The sequence below is a fragment of the Dysidea avara genome, chromosome 4 (assembly GCF_963678975.1).
Source record: "Dysidea avara chromosome 4, odDysAvar1.4, whole genome shotgun sequence".
In the NCBI taxonomy this organism is placed as follows: domain Eukaryota; kingdom Metazoa; phylum Porifera; class Demospongiae; order Dictyoceratida; family Dysideidae; genus Dysidea; species Dysidea avara.
Window position 1 is genome coordinate 28,720,220 of NC_089275.1, and position 15,960 is coordinate 28,736,179.

At 38.7% G+C, this 15,960-nt stretch overlaps 1 protein-coding gene across 1 annotated transcript in view; it reads left to right on the forward strand.

The window, feature by feature from the left end:
- LOC136254619 (uncharacterized) overlaps positions 1-15,960 on the forward strand; it is a 281,340-nt gene that overhangs the window by 129,246 nt on the left and 136,134 nt on the right. The window lies entirely within an intron of this gene.

The window sequence follows — 15,960 nt, forward strand, 5'->3', positions numbered from 1 at the left end:
GGTGACTGTTCTATTAGAGTATCTCGATCTCGCATATGCTACACGTAGTTGGCTTTGGAATCATAACTCAGTGGTTTGTAATCCGATTCTTCTGTACTACTGCAAAGACTTTCTATAATAATTACTCCAGCTACACACCGATGTTCAGCTCACTGCTCTAAGCGGTTTGCCTGGTAGGCATGAAAACTATTTTTTTTGTTCATAAAAATCGATCGCTTAATTTTGACACAGGTTGGGTTTTGTGTCATATCTCGATGGCCTTTAACTGGATTCCTTTCAAACCACAAAAAGGTACTCCTACGATAGTTACTGCATCTACATAGCAATTTGCAGCTCATTCCTTCAAGCGGTTTACCCTGTGGGCGTGACAGACCTTCGACCTAATTTTACGTAAATAATCGGTCATAACTCCGTTATAAATATTCATCGGATTCCTACCAAACTTTGTACTGAGATTCGCCTTAATGAGCCCTTTACGTGTGCCAAATTTCAGCCCGGTTGGAGCACGCATTCGTGTTTTACGGCGGATTTTGCAAAGTGTGCGAAAAGAAGAAGTAGAACTAGAAGAAGAAATAAACGAGGAAAAAAAGCCCAAACTTTGGCCGCTCGTATCTCGGAAATGGCTGGAGAACTTTTCTTCAAATTTGGAATGTAGACTCCCCTACCTAGTCGGCACTTCTGTAGCAACTTTGGTTTCAATCGGATAAGGAATCATGGAGCTACAATGGTGTGAAAATCGCGTTTACTTTCTTCCTGTAATTATACTCACAGTGTGGCGCGCCGGCTTCTTGGGTCGCACGATACACTACAGTGTGTCTTGATCATCCAAAAAACAGCTTTGCAATACCATCCTGATGCCTTGGCGAGGTTTAACCAAGCCCAGAAGTGCTTTCAGTATGACCCTAAATAATTATTATATTATATCTGTGTATATTCTTCTGTTTGTGAAGTTTTCACAGCAAAATTAAATAATAAATAATAAACTTCCAATTGATTTCTACAATATTATAATTTCCTTACTCAATGGAATTTTCTATTGCCTGCCTGCCCACCTGCCCACCAACCCGCCTACCTGCCTGCCTGTCCGCCTGCCTTGCGTACTTGCCTGCCTGCCTGCCTGCCTGTCCGCCTGCCTTGCGTACTTGCCTGCCTGCCTGCCTTGCCTGCCCCGCCTACCTAGCCTGGCCCGCCTGCCTAGCCTGCCTAGCCTGGCCCGCCTGCCTAGCCTGGCCCGCCTGCCTAGCCTGGCCCGCCTGCCTAGCCTGGCCCGCCTGCCTAGCCTGGCCCGCCTGCCTAGCCTGGCCCGCCTGCCTAGCCTGGCCCGCCTGCCTAGCCTGGCCCGCCTGCCTAGCCTGGCCCGCCTGCCTAGCCTGGCCCGCCTGCCTAGCCTGGCCCGCCTTCCTAGCCTGGCCCGCCTGCCTAGCCTGGCCCGCCGGCCTTGCCTGGCCTGCCCGCCTTGCCTGGCCTGGCCTGCCTTGACTGGCCTGACCTGACCGGCCTACCTGCCTGCCTGATTCTATCAACAAAGTGTAACTCGATAAACATCTAAGGATACGGGCTTGAATCACTGTTCAACATTACTTCAGCCCGATGGTACTTTTTGTCATACCACATGCACACACATCATGGGACTTACATTTGTCCTCCTTTGTGTCCTATTTCTTTTGCTAACAGCCCAAGGTGTCAGTTCGTAATACCTCGATGGATTCTCTACATTTGTAAGCAGGTTTTCACCAGTCATAATAATGTTACAAAAAAAGTAAACAAATAAGTACAGGTGTATAAGGAAAAATACAAATTTTAAGTTGAATTAGACAGGGTTCTCAATCAAAAAATCTATTTTCACCAAATTATTTCAACATGTTAGGTATAGTGAAAAGTTATTATATGTACTATCAAAGTAAATCACTCTTTCTTCACGTAACAGGAATCACAATTCTTTTCAACGTGTGATTAAACAAAATTGCATGCGATTCACATAAAGCACACATATTCTCCCATACTTGGTGTATAAATTCCAGGTCCTTAGTTGATTCAAACCCACTGTGGAAATAATAAGACTGTAGTTGTGGACTTGGTGTTGAGCTGCTCTTTGTAGTCAAAATGCCAAGATTTACAAAGTTTTGAATTTCAAGCAACCCAGCAGCCAGCAGAAGAAACATTAAAAATCTTCAATATATGGCATAGGGTTTAGATATTGCTTTGTACACAGCACAAAATCTGCACTTTCCTTCCACCTAACTAAGTGGGGTGAAGTTTTAATTGTGCATATGAATAGAAATCAGAGGAGTGGCTGTAGTTTTATTGCATATAGGATAGATAAATTAGCTGATCCATGCACTGTGTTACATCTATGCATGCATTAGTGCATATAAACCAAATGATTGGTTAGCGCTGGGGGTAAAGCACTTTCACTGTTAGTGAAATCTTTGTGTCTACAATCCGAAAAATGAGCTTTTATAAATTCATTCCCTACCACTGTGGGATGTTTATCATAGTATACCATTGCTAGATCCACCATGAAACCTGAGTCACTATTGTTGTCTTCACAGAAACATCACTTTTAGTATCTGACAAAATGCAAATAACTGTTTTTAAATTTTCTGCTCCACACAACAATCATGCCTCAGGTGCACAGCGCATGAGGCAATGTAATTTGGTGAAAGTCAATTTTTTTGATTGTGGACCCTAAATCAAGGATCATAGAAAAAAGTAGGGAAACAAGGGAGGTTACCTACATCTGCAGATATACTAGTAAACATTTAATCCCCAATTAGGCATTCGTACATTATACTGGAATAATTTTTGGAATAATCAATGGTAAAAAGAATCAGGAACAATAGGATGATCTTCCAGAATAATTAATTAGAATTCACACATTTTTCATGGTAGTATTACAGAAATATTCGTAAAGGAACATCCACAATCATTGCTAGCACAAAATTGAGCAAAAAGATCGAGATACTCTAATAGAACAGTCACTTACCTTAATAGAACAGTTGGACAAGTTTATTTGTGACTGCTCTATTAGATTTTTTTGATCTTTGGGTATACATTTATGCTTACAAGTGGTTATATTTTCAGCTGCAGGAGATGTCACATAGTGGCACTACATGACATACTGTAAATCGGCGACAAGGATGGCGCATAGCAGTTTAAAAGAGTTTGACCAGTCAAGGAGTTGATAGAAGATTTTTGTGAGATTTGATTTTTACCACCTCGCCAACAACATTTGCGGTGAAAATGCTGATGCTGTCCGTTGAAAGAAAACAATGTTTATTACACTTTAAGGACAAGCAGCATTTGTGAAGTTGAAAGTTTTAGCGAGCCCGACACCAGTTTCAGAATTAACACTAGAGGCCATTATGGAACATTTAGTAGCCACTGCCAACCAAAGACCATTGAAATCATCGAAAGGTTTAAGTTCTTTAAGCATTCTCAGAATAAAGGAGAAACAGCGGTAGATTTCATTGCCGATTTACGGAGACTAGCCAAGACATGCAATTTTGGAAATTATCTGGAAACAGCAATTAGGGACTAATTTGTTTGTGATAATCATGATAGCAAGTGTCATTATGTAGAGAAGGTCTCAGTGTATATATAGCACTTCAAAGTGTAAGAGCTGCTGAGGTAGTTGCCCAGGAAGCTAAACCTATGCAGGAGCCTCCTCTAGAGCCGACTAACCCAGAAATCAACCAGGTGGGTGGTAGTGATAAGTCTGTTTATTATCGTTGTGGTTATAAAGGACATTTGGTATCAGCATGTAGATACAAGAATGCTAAATGTCAGTTTTGTCTCAAGGTTGGCCATCTAGCTAAGGTTTACTGTAATCCGTGTCAAAAAACAACAAAGGCTTCAAAATTGAAAAGCAAGCATAGGTATGAACTTGGTAGAGGTTGATGACATGTGTGACTCATGTGACAGTGGTAGTTCTAGTGACCTCCACAGCATTTTTCAGTTGGGTAACCAGTCATAAGAGAAGTTTTTAGTTACTGTTAATATTAATTGGGTGCCAATTGAGATGGAAGTACACTCAGGCTTTGAACATTCAACAGTTCCAACTCCTATATTCAATGAAAAATTAGCTACGGTGTGTCAACTTAACCCATCATCAGACAATCTGCACCAGTATGACCATTCCCCACTGAAAGTTGATGGTGAATCCTGTGTGGTAGTAGAATTTAATAGTCATAGGATTGAAGCTACATTTATTGTAGTAGACATAGCTGGGAAGCTTCCATTGTTTGGAAGAGATTGGATGCAAAAGTTGGGTATTTATCTTACAATTTTAATACCACAACTTGTAAAGAAGTCCGACAGTATTCACCAATCAGAAACTGAAGAATTACTAGCTGAATATTCAGATGTTTTTAGTGAAGAGCTGGGTTTGTTGCGTGGTTTCAAAGACACTATTTCAGTAGATGAATCAGCTACACCCTGTTTCCATAAGTACCGGCCAGTACCCTTTGCAGTTAAGGAGAAGGTTGAGGAGACATTAAGGTCTCACGTGGCTGATGGTGAGCTGGTTCCTGTCGAGTCTAGTGAATGGGCCTCACCCATAGTTGTGGTACACAAGCGAGATGGTGGCATTCGTATTTGTGGAGACTTTAAAATTTTCATTAACTCAGTTGTTTTCCAACAAGTGTATCCACTCCCAACACCAGAGGAGATGTTCAGTATGCTGGCAAATGGAGAATCCTATACTAAGTTAGACTTGGCAAGAGCTTACAAGCAGATGGCGGTGAAGAAAGAATGTCAGCACTTATTAACAATCAATACCTATATGGGCCTTTTTCAGTACACAAGACTTCCTTTCGGAATCTCGACAGCTCCATCATTATGGCAGAAATCCATGGCTCAAGTTCTTCAAGGCTTCCAGGTGTGGTTTGCTGTATTGACGATATTTGGTGACGGGCCACGCAAGAGCTGAACACATGGAAAACTTACGCAAGATACTTGACAGACTTTGTCATCACGGTCTGCATGTCAAGAAAGCGAAATGTCAGTTTTTCCAGAAGCAGTTGGAATTTTTGGGACATTCTATTTCTAACAACGGAATCAAACCAACTGAGGAATGGATTAAGAGCATCCAACCTCTCAAGTGAACAAGCAAGAATTACAGTTATTTCTTGGGATGATGACATGCAATGCAAAATTCCTTTCATCCTTATTGCACGTTATTCACCCACTTTATTTGCTACTGAGGAAAAATAGTAAATGGACGTGGAAATCTAAGCAGCAGAAGGCTTTTGAGGCTGCTAAACAATTACTTTGTGAGCAAGAAACATCAGCCTATTATGATGTCCAGAAGCCAATCAAGCTTTATTGTGATGCTTCACCTAAGGGATTGGGTGCTCGTTTGGTACAAGTTATGCAGAACGGTTCAGATCAGCCAGTGGCATACGCTTCTCAGAGTTTATAGCCAGCAGAGCAGAAATATGCTCAAATAGAGCATGAGGCCCAGGCGATTGTTTTTGCAGTGAAATGTTTCCATCAGTATGTGTGTGGACGAGAATTCACACTGGTCACTGACCATCAACCTCTCCAAAATCTTGGGTCCCAAGGAAGATGTTCCACCTTTCGCAGCAGCTAGAATGTAGCGATGGGCATTACTTTTAAGTGCCTACCAGTATAAGATTGAATTCATCTCAGGAAAATCAAATAAGTGTGCTGATTGTATGTCACGATTGCCTATTTTCAGTAAATGAGATAGTGCTGATAAGGTCCATGTCATTATGTCATTTGATGAATTACCAGCAACAGCTGCTCAAGTAGCTAAAGAGTCTAGCAAAGATAAACACCTTTCCACAGTTTTAACATCAGTGCAATATGGAAGGTGGCCATCAAAGATATCAGAAGATCTTTTACCCTATTATCGAAAGGCCAATGAACTCTCAGTAATTGATGGCTGCTTAATTTGGGGAAGACGAGTTATTATCCCTAAGTCTCTCCAGAAGATGTTATTAACTGAGTTACATGTTAATGACAAGGATGAAGTCACTGGCTAGGAACTACATTTGGTGGCCTTGACTTGATACACATATTGAAGAGATGGCTCGTGAGTGTGAAGAATGTGCTTTTGTAGCTGACAACCTAGCCAAGGCTTCTTTACACCCCTGGCTTGTACCCAAATTACCTTGGGAAAGAATACATGTAGACCATGCTAGCTGGGGAAAGCACACCTTGCTGGTTGCAATAGATGCTTTTTCAAAATGGCCAGAAGTGCACTTGGTAAGTTCCACCTCAGCACAACAAACTATTGATAAACTTCAGATAATGTTTGCCACCCATGGTTTACCAATTACTGTTGTTTCAGACAATGGACCCCCGTTCATGTCAACTGAATTTAAGCAATTTATGGATGCCAATGGTGTAAATCATCATCGCGTTCCTCCATATCACCCATCATCTAATGGTGCGGCTGAGAACTTGGAGTAAAATCTGTGAAGAGAGCTATACAGAAATCTTCTAGTAGTGAGAGTATTGAAACTAAAATCTCTGGTTTTCTAGCAAGCTATAGAAATGCACCACATTCCATCACAGGAAGAACTCCTGCAGATATTTTACTTGGTAGGTCACCACATACAAGATTTTCATTAGTACATCCTTGTTTGTCAGAACGTTTGGATGCAAAAGCTGAAGCACAAGTTGGTGAAAAACCTCCATGACTTTTTCTGTTGATCAACAAGTTTTTGTTTGTGATTTATGACCCAACTCTACTGATAAGTGGTGCAAAGGCAAAGTTAGCAAGTGTTTGGGGACACTTGTTTATGAAGTAACAATAGATGGTCAAGTCCATAAGGCCCATGTAGATCATATGCGCCCATGGCTTGCTGATACCAAGGTGAAATGGTAATTCCAGTAACTGACTCTCAAACTAATGATGCAATTGTATCACAAGAAAGTGATGAAGCCACAAGTAATGTTTCTGAGGTTCTTGTACGTAGAACTCGAATACCAACTAAGATATTGATTGAGGAAATGGAATAATTAACTGAATAACTTTGATTATGTTATATCTCAAGTTGTATTTTTTTTCATTTAGGAACTGTAATTTTTTCCTTTACTGGATTATAGTAGGCATTTTTTATGCATGTCTATAGTAGTAGCTCTTTTTTTTTTTAGTGGGGAGGAGTGCTTTATATGCATGTATGTATGGTTATATAAGCATGCATGTTGGGAATGAGTAGTCATCAATTAGAATGACCAATATAGTGCTTGCTGTAGTGTCACTACATTACAGAAGAATATCCATTTGACTTTTACAATTCCAGGAATTACTCCAGGAATAGTTGGGAATAATTCTGGGAATAATAGGTAAATAAAAAAGGAATTGCCAGAAAGAATAATAGGTACTTTAAAAAGCATAGTGTACACAAGCCTATCCCCAATTCAGTCTATACCTATGACTGAATTAGGGATTAAATGTCCACTAGTATATATGTGACCAGATTTCATATAACAAGGCTTCCACACACACAAAATCAAACTTACGTTTTTACCAGAAATGGATTGCTGGTCTAATACACTATCATATTCCACGCTGTACTTCCTTTAGCACTGGCAAGTCTGGTTTCTGTAGCAGCTTTCTTCCGGCCCTGTCAAAGCCACGAGTGGGAGATTGGCGCCATTAAATGGCCATGACTTTGTGATAATGGTGTGTAGTGAACTGGGACTTCACAGAGAGCTTGCCAATAGTGTTCTCAGTCAATTTGGAGTGATTTGAGGGCCATGGAGGGCCAAGGAGAGCCCAAACTTGGCCTCTGGATTGCAATCGTCTTCTTACTTCATTTTATACCCCTATATTAAGCCCACCCACCACCCCCCACCCTCCCACCCTATTAGTACGACCTGTGATGTCATTACCTGCTCGAAAAAGGCTGCCCAAAACAGGGTAAACTTTGGGTATCAGAAATGTATACACCCACTCAGTGATAGCTAGTAAATAGATGAATAATTGGTGCAAATTTTGTTTGCACAGCTGTAGGCACTGGGAAGTTATTACACAATGATTCCTTAAAATCACCATATCTCCTAACAAAGCTTTGTGCATCGAAGCCTTGTTTTGTCAAATTCAGTAACATATGCAGGTGTCGGCGACCTCCCTTGTTTCCCTACTTTATTCTATGATCCTTAATTGTTAATTTTTTCTTATACTTGTTTGAGTAGGAATCACAGAAAAAAGCAATGAAACAAAGGAAGTCATGTACACCTACAGCCTTGCTAGTTAACATTTGTTCCCTTATTTTATTCTGTGATCTGTAGTTAAATTTTCCTTACACTTGCATATTTACTATTTTGCAGTGACGTGTTTCGTTAATATTGCAGACAGCATCAAAAAAATAATGATGTCAGACACATTAATGATGCAAATGAACAAGCACCCACTGTGGTACAGAGTGTCTAACTTCACATGCTAAACACCCTGTGTAAATTAACACTTCACCCTGTTAACAGAAAAAAGGCATGCATGATCTCATCAACACCAATCAACAGTTTTCTATCACTAGTAAAGGTGATAATTTGATCAAAGGTGACCTTTACATGGAGTGTTTGTACAGGCCATACTGGCAGTTGGATACTCTCCCCCATATAAATACTATGAACTCTTGCTGGAACCCCGCTTCATTTTCAACACGTGATAAACAAGAGTATTTTACAGGAACTAATAAAACACCAGCAGTGACTAAACAGAAATAGTCTTGTGAAACATCCCTTGAGGTAGAATGTCTTCTATAGCTAAATTGGTCCAACTGTCTTTGAGATATGTGCCTTTAAACTCTTTTTATTTTTCTTTATCTTTTATTATTTTTTTTAATTTTTGGACAGAAGATATAATTTTGCATAAAGAGCATATTATAGCACATTTATCTACTGATTTGTGTACAGATCGGTAGAAGTGGTGTACAGTTACAAGATTTTCTTTTTAATTACAAGTCCAGTTTTTGTCATACCTGCAAAGTAAACTACTGACAAAAGGTAAAAATTGGTAGGCAGATAGACTGACTGTCATAGCATGGACCTTTTTAGATTCAAAGTATTTAAGAGTATTTACTATAAAGTAAAAAACAAAACAGATACTCTAATATAACAGTCTACATAAAACAAGTTGATGTTATGCTATTTCTAAAAACCAGGCGGCCCTGCAGTTAATACTTTCCCATCCTAACTAAATAGGCAATTAATCAACCATGTATATTTTTTTCATGCTATTGCTATTATTAATTCAGCTAGACGATTGGATTTGTAAATACTGTAATTTAGCATATCAAGACACACGGTAGTGTGTCGTGTGGCCCAAGAAGCAAGCGCACTACACCATGAGTATATTAACAGTAAGGAAGTAACGTAATTTTCACACCTTTGTAACTCTGTGATTCCTTATCCAATTGAAACCAAAGTTGCTACAGACGTGCCAGCTAGGTAGGGGAGTCTACATTCCAACTTTATAGAAAATCGCCCCAGCAATTTCCGAGATACGAGCGGCCAAAGTTTTAGTCAGGTTCACTATGTTAAAAAATACACTTTCGTTCAAAGTTTATGGGGACTAGCAAACCTATACATTTTTGGAAAGCTTAGAGCATGAGGAATCTGAAAATCAATGTTTACATTTGCACAGATTCCTGCAAGGTCAGCATTTTTTGTAATTTCAAAGTGACAGCTAACAAAATAAGAAATTCTAACATATCAAGTTTAATTTGACATAAAATTTAATAAATGAACTAAACAAATTCTTTAGTTCTCTAGTGACATTTTTACACCTCTATTCATTAGAGGTGAGACAGTTAATCATGAATAATTGAAAGTTTTTACAAAGGGAATCGAAGAACACCTATTATACTGCGATAATTCAGGAATAATGTATAGTGAACAAATAAATATTCTAGATTATTTGGTGCAAAGTATAATTTGACTTCTACTTAAAAAGTTTAAACCTTAAAAAAGCTGAAAATTTAGGTACTCTAATAAAGCAGTCATTTATCAGCAGTCAACTTTTAATCCCATTTTTTGCTAATGTGCTTACGTATGTTTAGCATAATTAGCACTAGATGAATTTTAAAACAATTTCATTTTAAAATTACAGTAATTGGAATTAGCTTTCTCCTAAAAGGGAAGTTTCCTTTTCACATAAACAATTGGCTACAGTGAATTTACACTGATCACCAAGAGCAATTTTATGCTCCAGATAGACATGCATCAACAAGTTAAAATTGATACACAATTTTTGAAAATTATAGGATCCACTGTTACCTAAGTGTTACTCCAATGAAAATTTGCTTTCCAGTAACAGAATGATTGCAAATCACGTATCTTTAAATAATCCAAATATTGCCATTGTCGATGGAATAATTCTTATCCAGAAGATAACAAAAATAAACAAGGACATTTGGCACAGTAATAAAATATCTAGCCAACATGTTTTTAATGACAGGCTTACAAGTAACTGCTCCATGCTAAAATGCTAGTGCTGTTGTAACAATTAACCTTGCGTAGTTGTGTGGTACAGATAAAGATTTAAACATACAAGTAGAAGGAAAAATGAAAAATTTTAAGTTGGATTAGGGATTAAAAAGTAGGGAATTGCTATATAGAAAGAAGAGAGGTTGCCTATACATCTGCATACGATATGATACCATAAGCGTAGAAATTTTTGTGGTGTATAAATTTTCGTGGATTTCATGGTTTGCAGCTGAACCACGAAAATTAATCCACATAAAGCTAATCCACGAAAATAATCCTTAGAAACTCACCTCTCAGCTTGAGCAATGCTATTAACCGTTGCCACCAAATGCGCTACATACGACCTGACGACGACACATGCACCTGCATGTTCACCACGTGAATAGATACAGATGGCCTTGTTCAAGTATCTAAGACCTGTTTCCTCTGATTCCAGTATGCAAGATTCTTTTGTGGTAAGTCAACCCCACAAAACAGTTTGCAATTTGGATGTACAGGCCATGCCTCTATCCAAAATTTACAATTACAATTTACTTAGTACCAGATAAGTATGCAAGCGTAAATGGAGTAGCCAACCACTTAAAGCTGTTAGCTAAGCTGTGGCTAAACCTTTACGCGACCTTAATCACGAATTTTGCTCCACGCGGCTTTTCAAGAAAATAAACTGGCTTGTCAAGATTAAACCACAAAAATTATATCCATGAAATTTAATACATTTGCAAACCTGTCTTTATGGCTAACCACGAGAATTTTACCCAGGAAATTTAATACGCTTACGGTATACCAGTGGACATTTAATCCCTATACTTCATTCAGTCTATAACCATGACTGAATTAGAGATTAAATGTCCACTGCAGCATATATGCAACCTCTCTTTTTTCACTACTGTATTGGACTGAAGTATCAAGACACACGCTAGTCTATCGTGCAGCCCAAGAAGCCGGAGCACAACACCCGTGAGTATATTGACAGGAAGAACAAAAATGCAATTTTCGTACCTCCGTAGTTCTGTGCTGCCTTAATGAAACAAGACGATTTTTTCCTCCAACGTCAGCACTTCACATTCCAAATTTGAGCGAAATCGCTTCAAGCGTTCCCGAGATATGCAACTTCAAAAATTGGCTTAGTTTCTTCGTTTTTTTTTCATCTTATTTTTCTTCCTCTTTTCGCACACTTACAAACACCGCTATAAAACGCGAACGCAATATACGATTGCCTTGAAATTTGGCACACAGATGGGGAGTATATAGGCGCATCTTTGTACCAACTTTGGCTGGAATCAAGACACATGGTAGTGTGTCGTGTGGCCCAAGAAGCCGGCCCGCAGCACCCGTGAGTAGATTAATAGGAAGAAAGAAAAAGAAATTTTTGCACCTCCGTAGCTCTGTGCTGCCTTGATGAAACATGACGATTTTTTCTGTGAACACTCCCTCCAACTTCAGTACTCCACTTTCCAAATTTGAGCGAAATTGCTTCCAGCGTTCCCGAGATATGCGACTTCAAAAATTGGCTTAGTTTCTTCGTTTTTTCTTCTTATTTTTCTTCTACTTACAGAAACTGCTATAAAACGCGAACGCGTTATCCGATTGTCTTGGAATTTGGCACACAGAAGGGGGGGTATAAAGGCGCATCTCTGTACCAACTTTGGCTGGAATACGATAAACAGGCAAAGAATTATGAGCGATTATTCACGAAAAATAATACCAATATGTTGTCACGCCTACAGGATAAACCGCGTATGGGAAGAAGCTGAAAATCGGTGAGTGAATAGGTTAACTATTGAACCTCAAACCTTTTGTGGTTTGAAAGAAATCGAGCTAAAAACCAGGAAGATACAACGAAAAAACCAACAGTGTGTAACAATTATGCAATCGAGATTAGCTAATAAAAAACGACTGCTTGCCACGCCTACCAGATAAACCGCTTGGGGTAATGCTTTGAAAATCGTTGTACAGATGGAGTAATCATCTTAGAAAGGTTCATCAATGGTGTAGAAGAATCAGACTTAAAGCCACGGAGTTATAACACGAAATCCAACTTGGTGCAGCAAGTACGAGATCGAGATACTCTAATAGAGCAGTCATCCTAATAGAGCTGTCACCCTGAAGAGAATTCAAGAGATAAGCTAGAAACAAGTAACCTGTATAGAGATCAGCTACAAACAAGTCATCCTGTAGAGAGATCAGCTACAAATAAGTCACCCTGTAGAGAGATCAGCTAGAAGAAGTTACCTTGTAGGGAGTTCATGCAACTATGGAAAGAGATAGTTCAGCTAGAAGAAATCACCTTGTAGAGTTCAGCTACAAAGAAACCACCATGTAGAGAGTTCAGCTACAAACAAAATCGCCCTGTAGAGAGATCAATAGAAGAAGTTACCTTGCAGAGAGTTCATCTACAAAGAAACCATCATGTAGAGAGTTCGGCCACAAACAAATCTCCCTGTAGAGAGATCAGCTAGAAGAAGTTACCTTGTAGAGAGTTCAGCTACAAAGAAACCATTCTGTAAAGAGATCAGCTGCAAACAAATCGCCTGTACAGAATTCAGCTACGAACAAATCACCCTGTAGAGAGACCAGCTAGAAGAAATTACCTTGTAGAGAGTTCAGCTACAAAGAAATGATGATGTAGAGAGTTCAGCTGCAAAGAAATCACCCTGTAGAAAATTCAGCCACAAACAAATTGCCCTGTAGAAAGATCAGTTAGAAGAAGTTACCTTGTAGAGAGTTCAGCTACAAAGAAACCATTCTGTAAAGACCTCAGCTGCAAACAAATCACCTGTACAGATTTCAGCTACAAATCACCCTGTAGAGAGATCAGCTAGAAGAAGTTACCTTGTAGATAGTTCAGCCACAAGCAATTCACCCTGTAGAGAGAGCATCTAGAAGAAGTCACCTTGTAGAGTGTTCAGTTACAAAGAAACCACCATGGAGATTTCTGTAATCATATTATGTATTATATATATAATTTGTACATTTACTGATAAAATATTTAAAGTACATCTACTTCATCTTTTCTTCTTCCTGTTGTAAAGAAAAAAAGATAGGTTAAAAAAGTCCCAAAGCCGGCCTATATACAAATACTAAAAGAAATGAAATCTAATCCAAAACAGCCAAGCTGTAAAAAAAAGTGTGCAGCCCTCAAAAAGGCTATGGTGAAAAAAGATGTGAAATCCAAGGTGGCGGCCAAGAAATGGCTGTGATGGTAGGTTAATGGTAAAAATTTTAATAATGACAATTAAGGTGAATTTTTGTGCCAAGACCAAGCGGCACAAAAATTCACCTGAATTGTCATTATTAAAATTTTTACCATTAACCTACCATCACAGCCATTTCTTGGCCGCCACCTTAGTTTTCACATCTTTTTTCACCATAACCTTTTTGAGGGCCGCACACTTTTTTTTACAGCTTGGCTGTTTTGGATTAGATAGTTTTTCTAATATAACTCTGCAATTTAGTACATTTTGTATTGGCACATTTTCTTTTTTCATTGTTTAGGTTCCATGTTTATATAGTATGTACAACTTCATTATGAAGAAAGTATTAATATCATAAACACTGACCATAGTTACACCAAAGCACATATATTGTCTTAAAGACAAAACCTATACCTACTGAACACTGACAAGATTTCAGCCACAGTTCCTTGAAGAGGTTAACAATAACTCTGAACACTCTAATACAGATCTTATTATTATACATACCTCTTGGAGTAAGAAAAGGTATACCCTACTGTGAATTGAAACCTCAAAATACTCTTATAGAATAGTCAGAAAGATTCTTGAAGTGCAGTAACACTATGAAATGATCATTTTAATACGATTTGTTTTGATGCAGCAAAATGTTACATATTAGAGCACTATGTACTGAACACTGTATAACAGGTTTTTATTTTCCAATAGTTCAAAGAGGCTCTTGCTCTTGTCTTTGAAAATAAATACCCAAAACCTGTCATTTTTTGAAAAAAAATGCATGTACAATTAAACGTAACTTACCTTCACGTGATCAATTCATCAAACATAATTATATGTGACCAGATTTTACAAACCCGATCCAAATTGCATATCAGACAAAATCAAGCTAACACCACCAGTGGATAGCTACACTATCGTACTACTAGTTTTGACAATCAGTACTACTCAAACTACTTGAGGTTGATTTTAACAGATGTCTTTTCTGTGTGGTGCAGAGATCTCAAATGGCAGTATCTGGCCTTGTAAAGGGTCTGGCTTGGCAAGAATCAGTGGTATGTTGGTGGATGGCTTGATAATGTTGGCCAGATGTTTTTTTATGTTTATTTTGCTACATATCAGCCACTAAGCAGCCAGTATAACCCTGTTTTCTCGTGTCTGGACTCCAATCGTGGTCTGCCTCCATTTCAAAGTCTATCTCTTTCCCTTCCCACCACCCCCACCCCTTTGTGAGCACTTGTGATACTACTTCACTCGTCCAACTGCTCGGATTTTCTATCTTATTTGGTGGGAAATTCTGCAAGCAGCTACAAGTACTGGAAGTGGTCCGAAAGATAATAGATTGATGCATCTTTTATGAAAATTTCATACACATGCTTGCTATCCTTGGCAAGTTATGAGTTCTTTATACCGTTTATCTCAAAAGTACGAATATGCAATTTGGATGTTTTTTTTCCAAAATCTAGTCACATATTGGTGTACACATATCACCGCTTGTGTTTTGCTCAGTGTAAGTGATTGCAATGGTTAAGCAGTAGCTACAGCAACAACAGTCAGTAAACAGCTGATATAGATTTGCCATTGTTGGGTTCTGTTGCAATTCAGCCAATTCTACATAGGCATGAGCGAGCCATGTAGCAGCTGATTGGAGTTTGCTCAACTTGATATTCCCCCAGTCTTCTCTCCAGTGCAAATCTTCCCAGACTTCAAAATCTGCATTCTTCAAATTTAAAATCTTCAAAATTCCGACTGCCTCTTCCGTGAAATTTTCTGCTTTGAAAATAACTTGCTATATTGTATTCACTTGAAACTTTAATATGTCCATAATGGTCAAGCAAAGCAATAAACTGAAAATTTGCAGACAAATAATGTTGATAAAATAGTCACTTTTACAAAATCATGCATAAATGCTGTGCATCAATGATGCTAATGTTGCCTAATCACCAGATAATAATGTGTTTCATGCTTCATTGTATTAACCTACACAAAGTATCTCATGTGGCTGGATATGGGAAGACTGGTGTTATCGCCCAGACTTTCACCAAGATTACATAGCTACATGAGTAAACTATCAAATTTCATCAGCTAGACTTGAGTGGTTTGTTTTTATATACTTGCTGCTTTTATCAAGCACAATGGCAATCTCTACAAGCGGTCTTGGACCCTAATAGAACTCTGGCCAGTCTGGGAATGGCTGCATGGGGCTGTAAAGCTCCGTGGTGTTGAAAAAAGACCCGGGCTGTGAATATGCTTTCATATTAGCCAGTTTTGAGAACTGATTGGCTCATGAATTAGCCTAATTCATCCCTAC